The following is a 6,000-nucleotide window of genomic DNA, read 5'->3' on the forward strand; positions in this document are numbered from 1 at the left end:
TGGGCGGCCCTGGGGCTGCTTGTCCTTTCGGAAGATAGCCTCGACCGCCTCCTGGCCAGAGGCGAACTTGGTGGCGATGTCCATCAGCTCGCTCGCCCTGGTGGGGGTCTTGCGACCCAACTTACTCACCAGGTCGCGGCAGGTGGTGCCGGCAAGGAACGCGCCGATGACATCCGAGTCGGTGATGTTGGGCAGCTCGGTGCGCTGCTTCGAGAATCGCCGGATGTAGTCCCGGAGAGACTCTCCCGGCTGTTGCCGGCAGCTTCGGAGGTCCCAGGAATTCCCGGGGCGCACGTATGTGCCCTGGAAATTGCCGGCGAAGGCTTGGACCAAGTCGTCCCAGTTGGAGATCTGCCCCGGAGGCAGGTGCTCCAACCAGGCGCGAGCGGTGTCGGAGAGGAACAGGGGGAGGTTGCGGATGATGAGGTTGTCATCGTTCGTTCCACCCAGTTGGCAGGCCAGGCGGTAGTCCGCGAGCCACAGTTTCGGTCTCGTTTCCCCCGAGTACTTTGTGATAGTAGTCGGGGGTCGGAACCGGGTCGGGAACGGCGCCCGTCGGATGGCCCGACTGAAGGCCTGCGGACCGGGTGGTTCGGGCGAGGGACTCCGATCCTCCCCGCTGTCGTAGCGTCCCCCACGCCTGGGGTGGTAGCCTCGGCGCACCCTTTCGTCGAGGTGGGCCTGACGGTCGCGACGATGGTGCTCGTTGCCGAGGTGGCCCGGGGCCGCAGGCGCGGTGTTGCGCGTGCGCCCGGTGTAGACCGATGCTTCTCGCATGAATCGGGAAGTCGCGGCATGAGGTTCCGAGGGGTATCCCTGCCTTCGGGAGGCAGAGCTCTCGGCCCGTCGGACCGCAGCGCCTTCCAGGAGATTCTTGAGCTCTCCCTGGATTCGCCGACCCTCGGTGGTTGATGGCTCCGGCATCGCGCGGAGGAGCATCGCTGCGGCTGCCAGGTTCTGACCGACCCCACTGGATGCGGGTGGCGGTCTGACCCTGACGTCGTTGGCGACGCGGTGCTGGAAACCCTGGGGCAGGTGACGTATTTCTCCGGCCGGGGGTTGGCCCGCCCATACCTGCCCGACGTCCCGGCGAATCGACTCAAGCGCTCCTGCTCCCTCGTCGAGCCTGGCCTGCGCCCCGCGGACTTGCTCGAGCTATGGGTCGTGACCCCCCGCCGGAACGGGGACCACAGCTAGCTCCCGCGGGATGTCAGCGCGAGGCACCGGCCTATGGAGATCACCGTCCTCCGGCATGCCGAGATGGTTGCCTTCGGAGGGATCCCCTAGCTCGACGTGGAAACATTCGCGGCTTGGGCCGCAGTCCTCGTCGTCAAGGCTGCGGCTACCGTCGGAACAGTCAGAGAGGCAGTAGTCACATGCGGTCATAAAGTCCCGCATAGCACTGGGGTTGCCAAATCCAGAGAAATCCCAACAGATGCTGGGATCGTCATCTTCCTCGGACCCAGAGGGCCCGTAGGTCGAGACGTCCGTCAATCGGTCCCAAGGCGACCGCGTACGAAACCCCAGAGGGGTTGCACTCGCCTCAACGAGAGCGCCCGCCAAAGCGAGGTCGCTAGGCGGGTTGAGGCCGAGTCGAAATGACGTAGGATGGAAATCAGTCAGTACCTTTTGGTCGACGAGGAGCGACATAGTGACATCGGGGACTGATTGCACCGTCGTCCCAGGTACGAGGGCGACGTCCTGCAAGCTCTCCGCGAGCACGCTGGCGTCGTCCACTTGCTCGGGATTGGCGCGTCGCGGGGGGACGGCGCCCGCCTTCGTCTCAAACGCGAGGTCGACGCCCGACGCGCCCCCCGTTGGGGCACTGGGGATGTCGATTCGCTCAACAGCCGACGAAGCGCGGCCTCCCGCTTGGCCTTGGTTGCCCCGCCTCCTCCTCCTCCGTTGGCGGGGGAGAGGACGGGGCGAGCTCGAATGTTGTTCTTCCACCACGCAGGGAAGATGTCGTCGATTCCGCTGCCGGCGGGCGGGTTGTCGGCCGCCATTGTCGTTGCCACGCGGCGGTGGAAGGAGTATCATGTCGTAGCTGCCGTCGAAGGACATGAACTCAAGACTCCCGAAACGGAGCACCGTCCCGGGCCGGAGAGGTTGCTGGAGGCTGCCCATCTGGAGCTTGACGGGAAGCTGTTCGTCAACACGCAGCAGGCCCCTACCTGGCGCGCCAACTGTCGGCGTTTCGAGACCGGGGGGTCCCTAAGCCGACGAGTGAATGTGTCGCGTGCCCCAGCCCAGATGGGTCGAGTGCGTGGGCGAGCGCGAAGGGGGGAAGCGAGGTGGCCGGAGACGGGCGTGAGAGAGGTGGAAATCCCGCGGCCTTCGTGTTCGTCCCGCGCCCAGGTCGGGTGCGCTTGCAGTAGGGGGTTACAAGCATCCACGCGGGTGAGGGAAGCGAGCGGCCCCAAGAGAGCGCCTGTCTCGTCCTCGTTCCCGCGCGGCCAACCTTCTCTAAGAAGGCACTGGTCCTTCCTTTTATAGGCGTAAGGAGAGGATCCAGGTGTACAATGGGGGTGTAGCAGAGTGCTACGTGTCTAGCGGGGGGAGAGCTAGCGCCCTAAGTACATGCCAATGTGGCAGCCGGAGAGATCTTGGCACCCTGCTGGCGTGATGTCGTGGCTGTCGGAGGAGCAACGGAGCCTGGCGGAGGGACAGCTGTCGGAGCGGTTGGGTCCTTGCTGACGTCCTCCTGCTTCCGTAAGAGAGCTGAGAGCCGCCGTCGTCACAGGGCTTGCGGGAGGCCATCATTGCCTATCTGGCGGAGCTAGCCAGATGGGACACCGGTCTTGTTCTCTGCGGCCCGAGTCGGTTCGGGGTAGGGTGATGATGGCGCTTCCTGCTGACGTGGCGGGCCTGTGCCCTAGGTCGGGCGACGTGGAGGCTCCTCCGAAGTTGAGGTCGAGTCTGTCTTCCATGGCCGAGGCTGAGCCCGAGCTCCTGGGTCGGGCGAGGCGGAGGTCGTTCGGCAGAGGCCAGGGCGGAGTCCGAGCCCTGGGGTCGGGCGAAGCGGAGTTCGTCGTCTTCTGGGGCTGAGCCCGAGTCCGAGCCCTGGGTCGGGCGGAGCGGAGTTCGCCGTCTTCCGGGGCTTAGCCCGAGTCCGAGCCCTGGGTCGGGCGGAGTGGAGTTCGCCGTCTTCCGGGGCTTAGCCCGAGTCCGAGCCCTGGGTCGGGCGGAGCGGAGTTCGCCGTCTTCCGGGGCTTAGCCCGAGTCCGAGCCCTGGGTCGGGCGGAGCGGAGTTCGCCGTCTTCCGGGGCTTAGCCCGAGTCCGAGCCCTAGGTCGGGCGGAGCGGAGTTTCCTATGGCGCCTTTGGCAGGGCCTGACTGCCTGTCAGTCTCACTCTATCAAGTGGCACTGCAGTCGGAGTGGCGCAGGCGGCGCTGTCCTTCTGTCAGACCGGTCAGTGGAGCGGCGAAGTGACAGCGGTCACTTCGGCTCTGCCGGGGGGCGCGCGTCAGGATAAAGGTGTCAGGCCACCTTTGCGTTAAATGCTCCTGCGACTCGGTCGGTCGGCGCGGCGATTTAGTCAGGGTTTCTTCTTAGCGAAGGCAAGGCCTCGGGCGAGCCAGAGATGTGTCCGCCGTTAAAGGGGGGCCTCGGGCGAGACGGAAATCCCTCGGGGTCGGCTGCCCTTGTCCGAGGCTAGGCTCGGGCGAGGCGTGATCGAGTCGCTCGTATGGACTGATCCCTGACTTAATCGCACCCATCAGGCCTCTACAGCTTTATGCTGATGGGGGTTACCAGCTGAGAATTAGGCGTCTTGAGGGTACCCCTAATTATGGTCCCCGACACTATTCCTAGTACTTCATAACTTCGAAAATTCATAGCTTATCAACGGTAGATCCAAATTCAGTGGTTCTTGTTCCTATGTTCTCATTACGCAGCGTAGAATATTATCATGTATTTTGTTTACATGTTTGGTGTGATATTAATTTTCCCTTTATACTATTGTTGGGGACCTTCGGCTTCCGAAGGTCCTCAAAAACATAATTTAACAATGTTTCTCGAGTATAATACATGAGCAGGTACCTTCGAATTTGGATCCTTCGGACATGAGTCAAAATCACAATGTGAAGAAGCACAAGGGATACGAAGGATGGAACAAAGCCGAAGCTGTGCGCAAGGGAGCTTCGGCATGATAACAGGAAAGGAAACCGACTTAAAGGGGAAAAGGCTATCTAGACCCCGATAGATTACTATAGAGTTATTAGCAAATGTAAAGGGCATGAGTGTAATTTTACATGGGCTGCGTCCCGTGCCTATAAATAGATGAACAGTGCTCCCGTACTGTTCACGCTGACTTGGCATTTTACTTTTGCGTCACGCTTGTACTCTTTACCTTCCCTCAAGCCGAAGGTACACTTGCAACATGATATTATTTCTATTTCTTCATAGTAATAAAATAGAAATGATTCAATAATAACAACATATTTAATTGTTCATGTTGTCTCTTATACTTCTTATGATTTCCTCTCTATTTTTATATATCATGCTTACGAAGGTAAGTCCTTCGTAACCTTCGTCCGAAGATCGTTATATCCTAGAGGAAATAATGCTTCGAAGGACGAAGGACTTTAACATTTAATACTTTGTGTTGTCTTGTTCTTAACCCATAGCATTTGAGAACAAGTAACCAACATTGGCGCCCACCTCCGGTGAACCTTTTTCGACCACTTTCGGCAAGCATCGACCTTCATCATGCTGCCAAAGAAAGCTTCAGCAACAGGGGCTGCCGCTCTGCAGCCGCTGGACCCGAACCAGGAGACCCTTTCTCTTCGGGAGGCCCGAAGCCAGAAGAGGAAGGCCACCAGTCCAACGCCTCAGGAGGACGACTTGGACCAAGAAATCAGGAATATGGAGATGCTTCATCAGCAAGTGCAACAGAAGAAGGAAAAGATGGCTCGGCTAGCTGACCTGCAAAGGCAGATAGACGAAGCCTCTAAATAAGTTCGTCATCTTGCTCAGGATGAGCAAAACCGAAGGCCCCAGCACAGAGAGCTTCACCAAGAGGGCTTCGTCAACGAGGATGACTGGTATGAGGACTTCCACCATGGAAATTTTGCCTTTGACGATGCTTCTCCTCTCTCAGCTGAACTGCAGGCTACACCTTGGCCCCCGTCTTACAAACCACCTCAGCTCCCCATGTATGACGGACACTCATATCTGAAGCAATTTCTGATGAGCTACGAAGCAATCATATCTTCATATGGTGGCAATACTGCAGTCATGGCGAAATCCTTCATCATGGCAGTCAAAAATGTTGCACAAACCTGGTACTCCTCTCTTCGGCCAGGAACAATCACATCATGGCAAAAGCTGAAGGACATGCTTATCACCAGTTTCCAAGGGTTTCAGATGAAGCCAGTCACTGCTCAAGCTTTGTTCCAGTGCACCCAGGATCACGAAGAATACCTTCAGGCGTATGTCCGAAGGTTCTTACGACTGAGGGCACAGGCGCCAACGGTGCCCAATGAAATTGTCATTGAGGCCATGATTAAGGGGCTTCGGCCAGGACCTACAACCCAATACTTCGCCAGGAAACCCCCTCAGACCTTGGAGAAACTGCTTCAGAAGATGGATGAATACATCCGAGCTGATAATGACTTTCGATAAAGAAGGGAGGAAGCTTACAGATTCTCCAAAATGACCAGGGGCTTCGGAGGGAGAGTCCATCCTAGGCACGTCAGATCAATTCATTCCACTCAGAATGACGACAGAGGAAGCCAGCAACAGAGGCCACAATATTCCTTCCAGGCTTCGGGGCAGCAACAGAGCTATCCTCGGCCCCCAGCTCCAAGGGGCAGAGGCGCCAGGGGCTTCGGAGGAAGGTTTGGGGATCAGCCTAGAAAAATTTATTGCCTATTCTGCGGTGAGGACAAGGGCCATACTACCAGGATGTGCCATGTCACCATCCAGAAACAGAAAGAGATAGCAGAAGCTGCAGCCCAACAGAGCCAGCCGAAGCAAGTTATGCATACTGCTTCGTA

The sequence above is a fragment of the Zea mays genome, chromosome 6, assembly GCF_902167145.1.
Source record: "Zea mays cultivar B73 chromosome 6, Zm-B73-REFERENCE-NAM-5.0, whole genome shotgun sequence".
Classification (NCBI taxonomy): domain Eukaryota; kingdom Viridiplantae; phylum Streptophyta; class Magnoliopsida; order Poales; family Poaceae; genus Zea; species Zea mays.